Below are 19,148 nucleotides of genomic sequence, written 5' to 3'. Positions count from 1 at the left end.
AGATATCCATTCACTCCCCAATACACTCATGCACACAGTCAACTGCCCATACAGCTGTTTCCACATGCACTTTTGAACCCATACATCTAGTGAATCAACTGCTCACACATCTATTGACAGAGTCATACACCTCCCAGCCACCCACACACATACTCAGTCTCCCATACAAATACTTGGGCAAGCAATCAATAACCCATATAGTTACTCATATAGCTAACGATTAACACATGCAGCAGTTTACGGAACAACAGACTTAATGATGCACACATTAAGACAGTTTAGTCACTAACCCATGCACTCAGTGAGACACATTTAATCACTCTCTCATACAGTCAGTCATGCACCTACTAAATCCTTCATCCAGACACTTATACATCCAATCATTCTTCAAAATGTAAGACATATTTTAACTTTACAGAAACATACAGTCACTGGATGATGTCATCAGTGATGTCACTGACCATGTCATAAATGATGTAATATGTGACATAATCAGCAGTGGATTGCGGGTGCGCGATATATAGTTATTGCAACTAACTATGTATGCGAATTTCAATGGTTTTGTGCGAGTAAAATAAGGTTTTGTAAATGCTAATCCCTAACTATATATGGTCTATAACCTATGGTTTTTTCAGTGAATTTTCAAGGTTTTGTAAATGCTAATCCCTAACTATATATGGTCTATAACCTATGGTTTTTTCAGTGAATATATATATATATGTATATATATACATTACCTACTGGCGGTTGCCAGTAGGTAGGTATGGTTAGGACCTATTTTCCATAGGAAAAGCGATTTTTGTTTTCTCAATTTGCCGCTGATTGGCCCGTACCCGTCAGCTCCTGTCTTGAAAGTGTCGGGGTGATTCGACAAGTGGGGGCTGAGAAAAAAGGGGGTCCCAAAATTGTGTTTTCCCCATGTAATCGTCCATAGTAAACTTTAAACACAGCTACAGCCCGAACATCTAAACGGAATTTCACCAAATATGGCAAAAATGTAGCCCTTGGTTCAGAAAGAGCCTTTTATTTTAAATTGTGTAAATCCGTTCAGTAGTTCCTGAGAAATTTGCAAAATAAAAAGTTTTGATATATAGGGACGCAGTGGAGTTGCAACCCATCCCGAGCATGAGCTTCACTGTGATTGGCTGCCAACATTCCAAACCAGGAAGTGTTGCCAGCCATCTTGTGGAATCGAGTCACAAGAAAACAGCGAAAAAACATTAAAAACAAGAAAAAGGGGCAGGGTAGAAACACCCATACCTCCTAGGCCTGCTTAGGGGGTCCCACAAGTACCCCAAGGCCCAAAAAAGCATTTTTTTAAAAAAATGTAGGTGAAATTCGCACTGGTGTTGCAAATCCTGCTGAAATTTAAAAACAAAGTGAACCGCAGGCCCCCGCGCTACATTTATTGGAGGCCCCCCGGGTGGGCCAGGTCCCTGGGGCATTCCAAAAATATATTAGCAGGGGCCCCCGCAACCCTGGGGACCGCCACCCCCCAGGGCTCTCTTTTCAATATGCGGGAGGGCATGTGGCCCTCCCGCAGCCCTGGGGTCTGCCACCCCGGGGCTTATTTAATTTGTGGGGGGCCTCCAAGGCCCACCCAAGCCCCCGGGGGTTTTGCCAAATATTGGCAGCGGCACACAGCCCCCCCTAGCCCTGGGACCACCACCCCGGGACTTCTATTTAAAAAAATAAAAAACCTGTGTGGGGGGCTCGATACTCCCCAACCCGCCCCTGGAACCGCCACCTCCCCGGGGCACTAATAATGCAGATGCAGGGTCCGTTATGGCTTCAATCACATTGGGAGGGGGCCGAGTGGCCCCCCTCCTGGAGCACTTGGTGGCCCTGGGGACGGCCACCCCCCAGGGCTGGCTCCTGCAGCTATCCACGGGCCCACCCCGGGACACTGCTGTTTGCTATGGCAGGGCGGAGCCGTACAGCTCCCGTCCTGTCATAGCAAACTTGCTTTGGATTTTGGAAGTGAGAGCAAGGAAACCTGCTCTCTCTTTCACAATCCTAAGCAGATTGCTTTTCCACACGGGGAGCTGCATGTTAGCAGCTCCCCTTGTGGAAAAGCAATGGTGGCTCCTGCAGGACATGGGGAGCCGGGGGTACCGTGGGGAAATTGGGGTATCCCATGGTCCCCAATGGATAGGGCTAGCCCCGGGTGATAGGTCCCTGGGGCTAGAAGTGGCCCAGGAGGGGGGGCCACACGGCCCCCCTTCCAGAAAAAAATAAAAAATAAAAAAAGGCCTGCCCGGGGATGGGGTCCTCGGGCCAATAGAGGCCTCAGGACGGGGGCCAGGCATCCCCCCTCCATAAAAAAAGAAATATATGTGGCCATGCCCCGGGGATGGGGTCCTGGGGGCTAGAAGTGGCCCGGGACGGAGAACACGTGGCCCCCCTCTCCCAAAAATGTTAAAAAAAAATAAACGACGACCCCAGGGAATGGGGTCCCTGGTGCCAATAGAGGCCTCAAGAGGGGGGCCACGCAGCCCCCCTCCTTAAAAAATTTATTGGAATTGGCCATGGTAGGGGGGCCCACCCGGCCCCCTTCCTGTTCAGATATATCTTTTTTTTAAAAGGGGTCAGTCCCTGGGGGATGGTGTCTCCAGGGCCCAAAAAAGGAAAAAGAAAGGGGTCCACACACCCCCTTCTGAAAAAAAGAAATAAAAAAAAGACCGGCATTGTGCCGGAGGCCCCGCTCCCTCCAACCAACACTCTGCAAACTTGCCCTGTGGCGCGTTTTAAGTTGGGGAGTTAATTCCTCTTCAATATTGGGGGTCCCTGGGGGCCAACTAGCCCACCAGGTACCTCTAGTATTCGCCACAGGGCTACCTTGCAGAAAGGTGGTCCGAGGCCACGCCCCTCTGAACACCACTCTGCGACACAGCTCTGTGGCGCTTACGGGAGGTACCTTGGGGGCTAGTTGGTCCCCAAGGACCCTTAGGATTCAAGGGGACTTAATCCCCCAACTTAAAATGCGCCACGGGGCACGTTTGCACAGTGGTGAAGGGAGGGGGCGGGGCCTGATGTGACATGTGTTCAAATACGCCCTGTGGTGCGTTTTAAGTTGGGAAATTAATTACCCTTCAATCCTGAGAGTCCCTGGGGGCCAACTAGCCCACCAGGTACCTCCAGTAAGCACCACAGGGCTGCGTTGTAGAGAGGTGGTCTGAAGTCACGCCCCTTTCTACACCTCTCTGCAACGCAGCTCTGTTGCGCTTACTGGAGGTACCTGGTGGGCTAGTTGAACCCCAGGGACCCTCAGGATTCAAGGAGACTTAATCCCCCAACTTAAAAGGCGCCACAGGTACATTTGCACAGTGGAGGAGGGGGCAGGGCCTGATGTGACATGTGTGCAAACACGTCCTGTGGCGTGTTTTAAGTGGGGGATTAAGTCCCCTTGAATTCTGAGAGTCCCTGGGGGCCAACTATCCCACCAGGTACCTCCAGTAAGCACCGCAGGGCTGCATTGACGAGAGGTGGTCTGAGGCCACGCCCCTTTTTGCACCTCTCTGCAACGCAGCTCTGTGGTGCTTACTGGACATACCTGGCGGGCTAGTTGGACCCCAGGGACCTTCAGGATTTAAGGGGCCTTAATTTCCCAACTTAAGACAAGCCACGGGACACGTTTGCACAGTGGTGAAGGCAGGGGCGAGCCTGATGTGACAAGTGTGCAAACACAGTACTTGGCACGTTTTAAGTTGGGGTATTAAGTCCCCTTGTATCTTGAGGGTCCCAGGGGGCCAACTAGCCCACCAGTAACTTCAGAAAGCACAACAGAGTTGCGTTGAAGAGAGGTGAAAAAAGTGCGTGGCATCAGACCACCTCTCTGCAACACAACTCTGTGGTGCTTACTGTAGGTACCTGCTGGCTAGTTGGGCACCAGGGACCCTCAGGATTCAAGGGGAATTAATCCCCCAACTTAAAACCTTCCAGGGGGCGTGTTTGGACAGTAGTGAAGGGAGGGGGCGTGACTGATGTGACATGTGTGTACTCATCCAATCACTCCGTCAAAACCCAAGGACTTATAATAATAATAATAATAAGGGTAGCTTATAAAGCGCTTGGTTACGCAGAAGCGTGTCCCCGCGCTACAACTGAATAACTCTGGGCGAGGTTTGGAGACGAGAGATCAGTTATCTGGAGAACAGGTATGTTTTTAGATTCTTACGGAAGCTGGATTCGGATGGATCAAGGCGGAGATGGAGAGGGAGGGAATTCCAGCTTTTCGCTGCCAGATGGCGGAAGGAGCGTCCGCCCATATGGGCCCTTTTGACCCTAGGAACCTGAAGTAGGCCCCCATATGAGGATGCATATCGCGTGCTGGTATATACCTTGTCACTAAGTTCTGGAGTGGGATAGGTGATTTCTTAGCCAGGATGCGGTGACAGGTACAGAGGACTTTAAATTCCACTCTGCTTTTTACTGGCAGCCAGGGGAGGTTTTTGAGAGCGGCTTTGGTGTCTGATCGTTTAGGGATTTTTAGGATGAGACGGGCTGCCGCGTTCTGTATTACCTGAAGGCGATTCATAGCTTTACAGGTGGTACCCAGGTAAAGTAGGTTGCCGTAGTCTAGGCGTGATGTCAAAAGGGCGTGTACCAGTGTTCTCCGTGCGGACATAGGAAGGAGGTCAAGGACCTTCCTTATAGTTTTTAAGACGCTAAAACAGACACCTGCTACTCGGTCTATTTGGGGTCCAAAAGATAGGTTATAAATTCACCAGGCACTCTCCTTGCAGTACTCTAATAATCCAGTCAGTACCCAAGTACTCATGCAATGACCCATGCACTAACTCATGCACTGCTACAATACCCTGAGCACTACCCATGCAGTCCAGCCATTGCCCTGTCAGTACCCATGCACTCCTTCAATCACTCAGCCAGCACCATGTACTTATCCAATCACTCCACCAAAACCCAAGCAATTATAAACTCACCATGCACTCTCCTGGCAGTACTCTAATCTTCCAGTCAGTACCCATGTACTCATGGAATGGGCCAGGCATTAACACATGCACTGCTACAATCCCCTAAACACTTCCCATGCAGACCTCTACCCACCTGCACACTACTGATTCACTCCTCCAATACCTAGGTAGTACCCATGCACTCCAGAAATCCCTCTGTCACCACCCATGCACTCCTCCAATCATCCAGCCTTCACTATGTACTTATCCAATCACTTTGCCAAAACCCAAGAAGTTATAAAATTACCATGCACTGTTCTTGCAGCACTCTAATCATCCAGTCACTACTCATGTACTCATGCAATGACCCAGTCACTAACACATGCACTGCTGCAATCCATTGAGGACTACCTATGCAGTCCAGAAATCTCCCAGGTACTACCTATGCAGTCCTCCAATCTCACAGCCAGTCCTATGTCCTTATCCAATCACTGCGCCAAAACCCAAGCCCTTATAAAGTCACCATGCACTTTCCTCACAGTACTCTAATCATCCAGTCACTACCCCTGTAGTCATGCAATGATCCAGGCATTAACACACGCACTGCTACAATCCCTGTGTACTACCCATGCAGTTCTCTAACCACCTACACACTTCTCATTTGTGCCTTCAATTCCCCGGGTAGTACCCATGCAGTCCAGCAATCACACTGTCACTCCCTGTGCACTTCTCCGGTCACCAAGCCACTACCATGTAGGAATCCAAACCCTCCCCCAATACCCAATCACTTATAAATTCACCATACACTCTCCTTGCAGTACTCTAATAATCCACTCAGTACCCATGTACTCATGCAATGATCCAGTCATTAGCGCATGCACTCCTGCAATACCTTGAGGACTACCTATGCAGTCTAGTAATCTCCCTGGTACTATCTATGCAGTCCTCCAATCACCCAGCTAATCCTATCTCCGTATCCAATCACTGCACCAAAACCCAAGCACTTATAATAAAATCACCATGCACTCTCCTTGTAGCACTCTAATCATCCAGTCACTAATCATGTACTCATGCAATGACCCAGGCATTAACTCATGGCAAATACAGAGGAGGTCATGCTAATCACAGGGGTACCCCAACGCATACTGTTCCCTAGTATATATCGGTGTTTTCGCTGTATTCTAAGTGTCTTTGAGCATAGCACTGGCTCTAGGACTGGTTAGCCAGTGTCAGTTACCACCAGTACCCTTCAGCAAAACGTTTGGGGCACAGGAGGATTTTCTGCTCCTCTGTTGGTTCTTTCGGCACATCTCTTCTTCCTGCACTTTTCTTCGTCTTTCTGGACTTCTGTTGCCTCTTTCTGCATTTGTCTTGCTTCTTTCTGCGCTTTTCTTCCTCTTTCCTCACGTCAAACCTTTGTAGGCATAGTTAGAAATTAGTATTTAAAAAACCATAGAAATTCACTGAAACAACCATAGGTTTCAGGGATGTTATAGTTAGAAAATAGCATTTAAAAAACATTAGAAATTCACTGAAAAACATAGGTTTCAGGAACGTTATAAATCGTTGGAGATTTCACTTGTATAAAACCATAGAAATTCAACTGTTATTGTTAGTAGACCTAACTATAACTAGCGCCCCCGCAATGCACTTACTTCTGTCGTGTGCGCCTTCAAAATAGCTTTGGGCACTTGGAAGAAAAATGTTAACATGGCCTTCCTGACCGTGGAAGGCTGCACCATCGTGTGAATTGGAAGCGAGGCTGCGTGGCAGGAACTGTATCTACGCCCGCCCAGCAGCACAGGAGATGCGGCGAAATGGGCCATTAAGCATTCTGGAGGCCTACTAAAGGAGAACAATATGCTTTTAATGAAGGATGCATCAGAACATACTAAGGTATACATAAATGCTCCGTTATTGGACATCATGTCTCAGCATGCCTGAAAGAACTTCCGTACTACACGTGAACCCAATGAGGGTAGCATGGCAATAAAAAGTAAAAGGGGAGCTTTCTGTGCACATCCTAAGCTGCCTATGACAAAAAGGCTTGATGCCTTGAAATGTGTCGGCGAAGATGAATTACAATTCCTACACTGGAATGAATGCTGGCTGCCTGATGTACTTACTTCTCCTGTCGTGTGCGCCTTCAAAATAGCTGGTTCCCTGCGATTGTCTTCGCTGAATCATTAAAGCGAGATTAAGAACTCTTCTGTGAGGTGTCCTCCTTCTACAGGCACAATTAGTGTATGGATTTAAGCGGCCTGCCTGAGCCGCGAGAGTGACCCCGCTGCGCTCGGCGCAGTCCTGCTTATCTGCCACCTGGGATGACAGTGCTAGGTCAGAAGAGTGCGGTTCAGCGAACTGAGCGGCAACACAGAGCCCAACATGCAGTGTGCAGCCCCACTTGGGATTTTAATGTTTATTTGCTGTTTGAAACCAAGCAAGTCACTGGAGGAAAAGCGCAAGCACTACATTAACCATCAGGCCACAGCAGTGGCCACGCCCAGTGGGGCAGTGTGAAATTGCTTATATGTAGTGAGCGGACATTGCTGGTCTTAATCATCACGACCCGAACATTTCATGATAAAGTGCTTTGAGAGCACGAAACGCGTCGGAGGAGGGATTGGATTATGCCGTGGAGCTGGTACCCTGCGATAGTCTTTGCTGAATCATTAAAGCGAGTTTAAGAACAATTCTGTGAGGTGTTCTCTTTCTACAGGCACAATTTGTGTATGGATATATATATATATATATATATATATATATATATATATATATATATATATATATTCACTGAAAAAACCATAGGTTATAGACCATATATAGTTAGGAATTAGCATTTACAAAACCTTATTTTACTCACACAAAACCATTAAAATTCGCATATATAGTTAGTTGCACTAACTATATATCGCGCACCCGCAATCAACTGCTGATCATGTCACATATTACATCATTCATAACATGGTCAGTGACATCACTGATGACATCACTGATGACATCTCAAATGACATCACTGATGACATCACTGATGACAACATCCAGTGACTGTATGTTTCTGTAAAGTTAAAATATGTCTTACATATTGAAGAATGAGTGGATGTATAAGTGTCTGGATGAAGGATTTAGTAGGTGCATGACTGACTGTATGAGTGAGTGATTAAATGTGTCTCACTGAGTGCATGGGTTAGTGACTAAACTGTCTTAATGTGTGCATCATTATGTCTGTTGTTCTGTAAACTGCTGCATGTGTTGATCAGTAGCTATATGAGTAACTATATGGGTTATTGATTGGTTGCCCAAGTATTTGTATGGGAGACTGAGTGTGTGTGTGGGTGGCTGGGAGGTGCATGACTCTGTGCATAGATGTGTGAGCAGTTGATTCACTAGATGTATGGGTTCAAAAGTGCATGTGGAAACAGCTGTATGGGCGGTTGACTGTGTGCATGAGTGTATTGGTGAGTGAATGGATATCTCAGTGCTACATGTCAAAGTAAGTACATATGTAAAACACAGTACATGTGAGAGTTGACATATATAAATAACTGTGAATAAGAGCCAGTGAATGTGTGAGTGGCTGTATGGATCATTATGAACTTGTATCAGGGATTGTATAAGAGAGTAAATATGTGTTAGTATATGTTTGAATAAGTAAGGTGTGTATAACTGTATAGTTGAGGAAATGGAGGTGTGATTGCTTCTTTGCATGACTGACTAGGTGTGTGAGTAACTCCATGGATGAGTGACAGTCTGTGAGTGTCTGTTTACACTGAGTGTATCTAAGGTTATATGAGAGTCTGAAGAGGTTCATCGTATTATCACATGAATGATGTCATCAGTGATGTGATCAGTAATGTCAAATGAGATGTCATCAGTGATGTCATCAGTGATGTCATTTGAGATGTCATTTGAGAGAGGTGTGGCTCACTGGTTAGAGGCGGCAGACCCGGAGGCTGAGAACGGCCCGGGACCAGGGTTCGATTCCCGACGCGGCAGGGTCGAGGACCAGGGTCAGCGGACTGATAATTCTCGCCTCGGTGCCCACTTTGGGCAGTGATCACACTCGGTAACTCTGGGCATTAAGCTTGCCTCATCTCTACAACGGCCCCCCACAGACGCCGGGGATGCCTGGCTTCACCTTGGAGATACCCAGCATGGGACCATCTCACAGGGAAAGCCAGGACGGGTTCCCCAGCGGTCATTCGCGCCAGGATACTCCGGTAGTAATTGAGCGCGCTACAAAACACCTTACATTTACATTTACATTTACATTTACATCAGTGATGTCATCAAAGATGTCATTTGAGATGTCATCAGTGATGTCATCAGTGATGTCATTTGAGGTGTCATCAGTGATGTCATCAGTGATGTCACTGACCATGTCATGAATGATGTAATATGTGACATGATCAGCAGTGGTTTGCGGGTGCGCGATATATAGTTAGTGCAACTAACTATATATGCGAATTTTAATGGTTTGTGTGAGTAAAATAAGGTTTTGTAAATGCTGATTCCTAACTATATATGGTCTATAACCTATGGTTTTTTCAGTGAATTTTCAAGGTTTTGTAAATGCTAATTCCTAACTATATATGGTCTATAACCTATGGTTTTTTCAGTGAATATATATATATATATATATATATATTCACTGAAAAAACCGTAGGTTATAGACCATATATAGTTAGGAATTAGCATTTACAAAACCTTGAAAATTTACTGAAAAAACCATAGGTTATAGACCATATATAGTTAGGAATTCGCATTTACAAAACCTTATTTTACTCACACAAAACCATTGAAATTCCATATATAGTTAGTTGCACTAACTATATATCGCGCACCCGCAATCCACTGCTGATGATGTCACATATTACATCATTCATGACATGGTCAGTGACATCACTGATGACATCACTGATGACATCTCAAATGACATCACTGATGACATCTCAAATGACATCACTGATGACATCACTGATGACATCTCATTTGACATTACTGATCACATCACTGATGATATCATTCATGTGATAATACGATGAACCTCTTCAGACTCTAATATAACCTTAGATACAATCAGTGTAAACAGACACTCACAGACTGTCACTCATCCATGGAGTTACTCACACACCTAGTCAGTCAATCAAAGAATCAATCACACCTCCATTTCCTCAACTATACAGTTATACAAACTTTACTTATTCAAACATATACTAACACATATTAACTCTCTTATACAATCCCTGATACAAGTTCACAATGATCCATACAGCCACTCACACATTCACTGGCTCTTATGCACAGTTATTTATATATGTCAACTCTCACATGTACTGTGTTTTACATATGTACTTACTTTGACATGTAGCACTGAGATATCCATTCACTCACCAATACACTCATGCACACAGTCAACCGCCCATACAGCTGTTTCCACATGCACTTTTGAAACCATACATCTAGTGAATCAACTGCTCACACATCTATGCACAGAGTCATACACCTCCCAGCCACCCACACACACACTCAGTATCCCATACAAATACTTGGGCAACCAATCAATAACCCATATAGTTACTCATATAGCTACTTATCAACACATGCAACAGTTTACAGAACAACAGACATAATGATGCACAAATTAAGACAGTTAAGTCACTAACCCATGCACTCAGTGAGACACATTTAATCACTCACTCATACAGTCAGTCATGCACCTACTAAATCCTTCATCCAGACACTTATACATCCACTCATTCTTCAATATGTAAGACATATTTTAACTTTACAGAAACATACAGTCACTGGATGTTGTCATCAGTGATGTCATCAGTGATGTCATTTGAGATGTCATCAGTGATGTCATCAGTGATGTCACTGACCATGTCATGAATGATGTAATATGTGACATCATCAGCAGTGGATTGCGGGTGCGCGATATATAGTTAGTGCAACTAACTATATATGGAATTTCAATGGTTTTGTGTGAGTAAAATAAGGTTTTGTAAATGCGAATTCCTAACTATATATGGTCTATAACCTATGGTTTTTTCAGTAAATTTTCAAGGTTTTGTAAATGCTAATTCCTAACTATATATGGTCTATAACCTACGGTTTTTTCAGTGAATTTTCAAGGTTTTGTAAATGCTAATTCCTAACTATATATGGTCTATAGCCTATGGTTTTTTCAGTGAATATATATATATACATACATATATAAACATATATCATCTGTATATCTACATATAAATACAAACATAAATGCATGCATACATATACTTATATGCATTTTAGGGTTGTTAGGGCGTTTTCGTGTGTATTATGTTGCTTTTTTAGGGCTTTTGGGTCAATTAAGTAGGGTTCCCGGAGCCTAGGGCTGAGGGGCCGGTTCAGTTTCGTGCGTATTGGTGTTGGCAAGGTTTTGAGGGATTTTGGCGGTTTTTGGTCGAGATTTGGCCGTTTTATGGCTTTTTTTTGTGTTTGCCGGGGGGCGCGTATTCGGGTTGAAATTCGTCCCCGTTCCAGTGGATGGATTGGGCTGATTTTTGGTGAGATGTTAGGGAATCGCTGGAACTAGTGTCCAGCCAAGTTTGAAGCGGATCGGAGCAGTGGAAGTGCTTTAAAGAGCAATTTTTGTGCAGAGTAGCGAATTGTCATGTTATTCAATGGGAGTTTTTGGTGCGCATGGAGAAGGTGAATTTGGGGTGTTCCAGTTGCGCTAGAGGGACGGGGCTTGGGTGAGCTGTAGGGAGAGTGGATCGGCAGGTGTGCCGAATTTTTGGGATTTGTTGGCGGAAGGGTGTGCTTGGGCAAAGTCGATTTGGTGAAAACGGTGCGTTATTTACATGAAAGTTGAAAAAACACTAATAAAAGCAAAGCTAAAAAGCCACCTCATTACAAACAGAATGGCTTTAACTTAAATGAGGGCGAGATCTATTGCATTTTCAATGCTTGTTTACTTTGGTTCCATCAAGAAGGCATTCAGATGTGTCACACATTTGCCATAAATTCTGAATGTTAGCACTCTAGTTGCACATTAGATCACTGTAGTAAAGCTACTGCTCACCAGGGACGTCTGCTGCTGGTATTCAAAGTGCATGTTTCAGTCTGCATGTCAGAATTTTTTTAATGAAATAGAAGAGGATTTGAGAAGTCACTCAAAATGATCCCTAATTTTTCTTTCTGAAGCACTAATCATACTTTCTATGGCAAAATTAACCCCCTCATGTTGTTCCTTTTTAAATTGAGTGTTTTCAGACTTACCACTTCATTCCAATCAAGATGGCTTCTGGTGTGCCATACTTTTGTCATAAGTAAGACTGTTAGCGCTCTAGTTGTTCTTTAGAACACTCTGGGACATTCTGTCATTGGGCTATACTTGGGGTACATCTGGGTGATATTTGGGCTACATTTAGGCTCTTTTGTCTCTGGTGGCCATCTTGCGAGACTATGTCAGAATTTTTTAATGAAATTGAAGAGGGTTTGAGAAGTCACTCAAAATGTGCCCTAATTTTTCTTTCTGCAGCACTAATCATAATTCATATGGCAAAATATACCCCCTCATTTTGTTCCTTTTTAAATTAAATGTTTTAAGAGTTACCACTTTATTCCAATCAAGATGGCTTCAGGTATGCCATACCTTTGTAATAAGTAGGACTGTTAGCGCTCTAGTTGTTCTTTAGAACACTCTGGGACATTCTGTCATTGGGCTATACTTGGGCTACATCTGGGTGATATTTGGGCTACATTTGGGCTCTTTTGTCTCTGGTGGCCATTTTGGGAGACTGCATGTCAGAATTTTTTAATGAAATAGAAGAGGATTTGAAAAGTCACTCAAAATGTGCCCTAATTTTTCTTTCTGCAGCACTAATAATACCTTCTATTGCATAATATACCCCCTAATTTTGTTCCTTTTTAAATTAAATGTCTTAAGAGTTACCACTTTATTCCCATCACGATGGCTCCAGGTGTGCTATACCTTTGTAATAAGTAGGACTGTTAGCGCTCTAGTTGTTCTTTAGAACACTCTGGGACATTCTGTCATTGGGCTATACTTGGGCTACATCTGGGTGATATTTGGGCTATATTTGGGCTCTTTTGTCTCTGGTGGCCATTTTGGGAGACTGCATGTCAGAATGTTTTAATGAAATAGAAAAGGATTTGAGAAGTCACTCAAAATGTGCCCTAATTTTTCATTCTGCAGCACTAATCATACTTTCTATGGCAAAATATACCCCCTCATGTTGTTTCTTTTTAAATTAAATGTTTTAAGAGTTACCACTTTATTCCAATCAAGATGGCTTCAGGTGTGCCATACCTTTGTAATAAGTAGGACTGTTAGCGCTCTAGTTGTTCTTTAGAACACTCTGGGACATTCTGTCATTGGGCTATACTTGGGCTACATCTGGGTGATATTTGGGCTACATTTGGGCTCTTTTGTCTCTGGTGGCCATTTTGGGAGACTGCATGTCAGAATGTTTTAATGAAATAGAAAAGGATTTGAGAAGTCACTCAAAATGTGCCCTAATTTTTCATTCTGCAGCACTAATCATACTTTCTATGGCAAAATATACCCCTTCATGTTGTTTCTTTTTAAATTAAATGTTTTAAGAGTTACCACTTTATTCCAATCAAGATGGCTTCAGGTGTGCCATACCTTTGTAATAAGTAGGACTGTTAGCGCTCTAGTTGTTCTTTAGAACACTCTAGGAGGCTGCAGTAGAACACAAAGGAATCAACTGACAGTCTCTGTCCTTGTTGGATGTACATGTTTTACTGAGAATGTCAGACTTCATTTTCACATGACTGAGAAAGATAATGTGAATTTACAGAAAATATGCTTTCAGTTTAGCTTATAAATCCCCTTCCAAACCACTGTGGGAAAATCATGAGATATTAGTTTTCTTTCAAACAATATTCATGATATCACAGCAGAAGGTTTTTTCACATGGTAAAATCACCTTAGAACCCACCACAATTCCTAAAACGAGTATGGTACCATCAACAAATGATTGATAATGTAACTAAAGTCCTAAAACCCTCTATTAACTACAATGCTTTTTAATGAGGTGCTATCATGTATATTGGTCCCAAGATGGCTGCCAACACTTCTTGGATGAAGTGCTGACAGCCAATCAGATCAGATGTGTGGTTAGGCTCCGCCCAGATATATATATTTTTTTGAACCTAAATTACTCAAAATCCCCTGGAGCACATATATTGAGACCTAGCAAAGGCACATCAGGCTAACAGTCCCTACAATTTTGCCAAGTTTCGTGCAAATCCATTCAGCCGTTCGAGCTAAAAGTGAGGCCAACCGCCCTATGGAAATTAACATGGGAAAAATGCGTTTTGGGACCCCCCTTTTTTCTCAGCCCCCCCTTGATGAAACCCCCCCAAATTGTCAGGGGCTGCTCAGAAACAAAATGTTCCATTTTCCTGAAAATTTCAGCCAATTCCGTCCACAAACGCCAAAGTTATTAGACATAGAATTTTCAAAAATCCCATAGAGAAAAAATCCTAACTATATATACCTACTGGCGACCGCCAGTAGGTAATATATATATATATATATATATATATATATATATATATATATATATTACCTACTGGCTATCGCCAGTAGGTATATATAGTTAGGATTAATTCCCTATGGGATTTCTGAAAATTCTATGTCTAATAACTTTGGCGTTTGTGGACGGAATCGGCTGAAATTTTCAGGAAAATGGCACATTTTGTTTCTGAGCAGCCCCTGAAAATTTGGTGGGGTTTCGTCAAGGGGGGCTGAGAAAAAAGGGGGGTCCCAAAACGCGTTTTTTACATTGAGTTTTCCATAGGGCGGTTGGCCTCACTTTTAGCTCGAACGGCTGAATGGATTTGCACGAAACTTGGCAAAATTGTAGGGACTGGTAGCCCGATGTGCCTTTGCTAGGTCTCAATATATGTGCTTCAGTGGATTTTGAGAAATTAACGTTTAAATCAAGATATATATCTGTAACAGCGCTCCGGGCAGCGATCCGGTCCGCTTACTTTTCGCGTTTCGGAACTTTGCGCGCAGAAAGCTGATTGGCTCTCCGGTGTCTGTCAACATTCTAAACAGTCCGGAGCGGCCGCCATCTTGTCTCTCGGTAGGATCGAGAGAGAAGAGGTGAAAAACGAAGGGGGAATTTATTGAAAGGGTGCAAGGTATACCCCTCTTGACCCCCTAGGATTGTTGTTGGGGTTATTAAAGGGTCCCGTGGGGAAAATAAAAAAAAAATTATATATATATATATATATATATATATATATATGCAAATCCAGCTTGTCGGAGAAAACTATATATATATATATATATATATTTTTATATATATATATATATATATATATATATATTACCTACTGGCGATAGCCAGTAGGTATATATAGTTAGGATTTTTTCCCTATGGGATTTCTGAAAATTCTATGTCTAATAACTTTGGCGTTTGTGGACGGAATTGGCTGAAATTTTCAGGAAAATGGCACATTTTGTTTCTGAACAGCTCCTGGAAATTTGGGGGGGGTTCGTCAAGGGGGGGCCGAGAAAAAAGGGGGGTCCCAAAACGCGTTTTTCCCATGTTAATTTCCATAGGGCGGTTGGACTCACTTTTAGCCCGAACGGCTGAATGGATTTCCACGAAACTTGGCAAAATTGTAGGGACTGTTAGCCCGATGTGCCTTTGCTAGGTCTCAATATATGTGCTTCAGTGAATTTTGAGAAATTAACGTTTAAAACAAGATATATATCTGTAACAGCGCTCCGGGCTGCGCTCCGGTCCGCTTACTTTTCGCGTATCGGAACTTTGCAAAGCGAAGCTGATTGGCTCTCCGGTGTCTGTCAACATTCTAAACAGTCCTGCGCGGCCGCCATCTTGTCTCTCGGTAGGATCGAGAGACAAGAGGAGGCCAAAACAAAGGGGGAAATGAAGGAAAGGGGGCAAGGTAGACCCCTTCTGATCCCCTAGGATTGATGAGGGGATATTATAGAGCCACGCTGGGCCCAAAAAAAAAAAAATAATAAATTCTGTTTTTTTCGCCGTAGAGACGCGTCTTGGTACGCGAACCGGGCAGCTAACCGGCAGTGTAACGGGAGTCTGAGGAGAAGCTGATTGGCTGTTATCATTGTAAACAGTCTGGAGGGGCCGCCATCTTGTCTCTCTGTGGGATCGAGAGACAAGAGGTGGAAAAAAAAAGGTGTAAATGAATGAAAGGGGTAAGGCAAACCCCTCCTGAACCCCTAGGATTGATGAGGGGGCTATTAAAGTTCCCTGGGGGGTGGAAAAAAAAATTGCGATTTTTCGCGGTAAAGGTGCTTCCTGGTACGTTAACCGGGCAGCTAACCGGCAGCGTAACGGGAGTCCGACATATTGTGTTTTTTGAACGTTTATGATATGTGCACGTGTGGATTTTGTCTAATTAAGGTTAAAAAAATATATATATATCTTTAAGCGTTTTCTGGCGCGCTTACGTTTTGGGTTTGGTTTGCGCTGCAGAGACGATACGTCACGGTTATGCGATGCATCATGAGGCGTCTCACGGGCTACGTGATACGTCACTTAATAAAGAATATATTTTACAGCTATAGTTATTAGCTTTTAAAAAACCAATGAAATTCACAGAAAAAACCATAGGTTATAGACCATATATAGTTAGGAATTTGCATTTACAAAACCTTGAAAATTCACTGAAAAAACCATAGGTTATAGACCATATATAGTTAGGGATTAGCATTTAAAAAACCTTATTTTACTCGCACAAAACCATTGAAATTCCATATATAGTTAGATGCACTAACTATATATCGCGGACCCGCAATCCACTGCTAATGATGTCACATATTACATCATTCATGACATGGTCAGTGACATCACTGATGACATCACTGATGACATCTCAAATGACATCACTGATGACATCACTGATGACATCTCAAATGACATCACTGATGACATCACTGACATCTCATTTGACATTACTGATTACATCACTGATGATATCATTTATGTGATAATACATCTTCAGACTCTAATATAACCTTAGATACACTCAGTGTAAACAGGCACTCACAGACTGTCACACATCCATGGAGTTACCCACACACCTAGTCAGTCATGCAAAGAATCAATCCCACCTCCATTTCCTCAACTATACAGTTATACACACCTTACTTATTCAAACATATACTAACACATATTTACTCTCTTATACAATCCTTGATACAAGTTCACAATGATTCATACAGCCACTCTCACATTCACTGGCTCTTATGTTCAGTTATTTATATATGTCAACTCTCACATGGAGTGTGTTTTACATATGTACTTACTTTAACATGTAGAACTGAGATATCCATTCACTCACCAATATACTCATGCACACAGTCAACTGTCCATACAGCTGTTTCTACATGCACTTTTGAACCCATACACCTAGGGAATCAACTGCTCACACATCTATGCACAGAGTTATACACCTCCCAGCCACCCACACACATACTCAGTCTCCCATACAAATACTTGGGCAACCATTCAATAACCCATATAGTTAATGATATACCTACTGATTTAAACATGCAGCAGTTTACAGAAGAACATAAATAATGATTGCCAAATTAAGACACTTTAATCACTAACCCATGCACTCAGTGAGACACATTTAATCATTCTCTCATACAGTCAGTCATGCACCTACTAAATCCTTCATCCAGACACTTATACATCCACTCATTCTTCAATATGTAAGACATATTTTAACTTTACAGAAACATACAGTCACTGGGTGTTGTCATCAGTGATGTCATCAGTGATGTCATTTGAGATGTCATCAGTGATGTCATCAGTGATGTCACTGACCATGTCATGAATGATGTAATATGTGACATCATTAGCAGTGGATTGCGGGTCCGCGATATATAGTTAGTGCATCTAACTATATATGGAATTTCAATGGTTTTGTGCGAGTAAAATAAGGTTTTTTAAATGCTAATCCCTAACTATACATGGTCTATAACCTATGGTTTTTTCAGTGAATATATATATATATATATAAAATTTCTATGGCAAAATGAAACCCCTCATTTTGTTCCTTTGCAAATTAAATGTTTTAAGTGTTAACACTTTATTCCAATCAAGATGACTTCAGGTGTGCCATACTTTTGTCATAAGTAAGACTGTTAGCGCTCTAGTTGTTCTTTAGAACACTCTGGGACATTCTGTCACTGGGCTATAGTTGGGCTACATCTGGCTGATATTTGGGCTATGTTTGTTTTTTTTGTCTCTGGTGGCCATCTTTGGGCTACATTGGGCTACATTTGGGCTCTAACATATATATAGCCCAATGTAGCCCAATATATATTTTTCAAAGTTAATTTTCGTAAAAACCACTGGAGCATATATCTTGAGACATAGCAAAGGCACATCGGGCTAACAGTCCCTACAATTTTGCCAAGTTTTGTGGAAATCCATTCAGCCGTTCGAGCTAAAAGTGAGTCCAACCGCCCTATGGAAAACTCAATGTTAAAAACACGTTTTGGGACCCCCCTTTTTTCTCGGCCCCCGCTTGACGAAACCCCCCCTAACTTTCAGGGGACACTCAGAAACAAAATGTGCCATTTTCCTGAAACTTTCAGCCAATTCCGTCCATCAACCACAAAGTTATTCAACATAGAATTTTCAGAAATCTCTATTCAAAAAAATCCTAACTATATATACCTACTGGCGACCGCCAGTAAGTAATATATAACATTTCTATGGCAAAATGAAACCCCTCATTTTGTTCCTTTGCAAATTAAATGTTTTAAGTGTTAAAACTTTATTCCAATCAAGATGATTTCAGGTGTGCCATACTTTTGTCATAAGTAAGACTGTTAGCGCTCTAGTTGTTCTTTAGAACACTCTGGGACATTCTGTCACTGGGCTATAGTTGGGCTACATCTGGCTGATATTTGGGCTACATTTGGTTTTTTTTTGTCTCCGGTGGCCATCTTTGGGCTACATTGGGCTATATTGGGCTACATTTGGGCTCTAACATATATATAGCCCAATGTAGCCCGATATATATTTTTCAAAGTTAATTTTTGTAAAAACCACTGGAGCATATATCTTGAGACATAGCAAAGGCACATTGGTCTACCAGTCCCTACAATTTTGCCAAGTTTTGTGGAAATCCATTCAGCCGTTCGAGCTAAAAGTGAGTCCAACCGCCCTATGGAAAACT

General features: G+C 42.9%; 1 protein-coding gene across 1 annotated transcript in view; it reads left to right on the top strand.

Annotated features, from left to right (window-relative positions):
• Window positions 1–19,148, top strand: part of ETS1 (ETS proto-oncogene 1, transcription factor) — an 811,579-nt gene that overhangs the window by 238,731 nt on the left and 553,700 nt on the right. The window lies entirely within an intron of this gene.

Source organism: Lissotriton vulgaris, chromosome 2_1 (assembly GCF_964263255.1).
Source record: "Lissotriton vulgaris chromosome 2_1, aLisVul1.2, whole genome shotgun sequence".
NCBI lineage: Eukaryota > Metazoa > Chordata > Amphibia > Caudata > Salamandridae > Lissotriton > Lissotriton vulgaris.
Note: the sequence above shows the minus strand (reverse complement) of the source record. Positions and strands in the feature narration are given on the sequence as shown.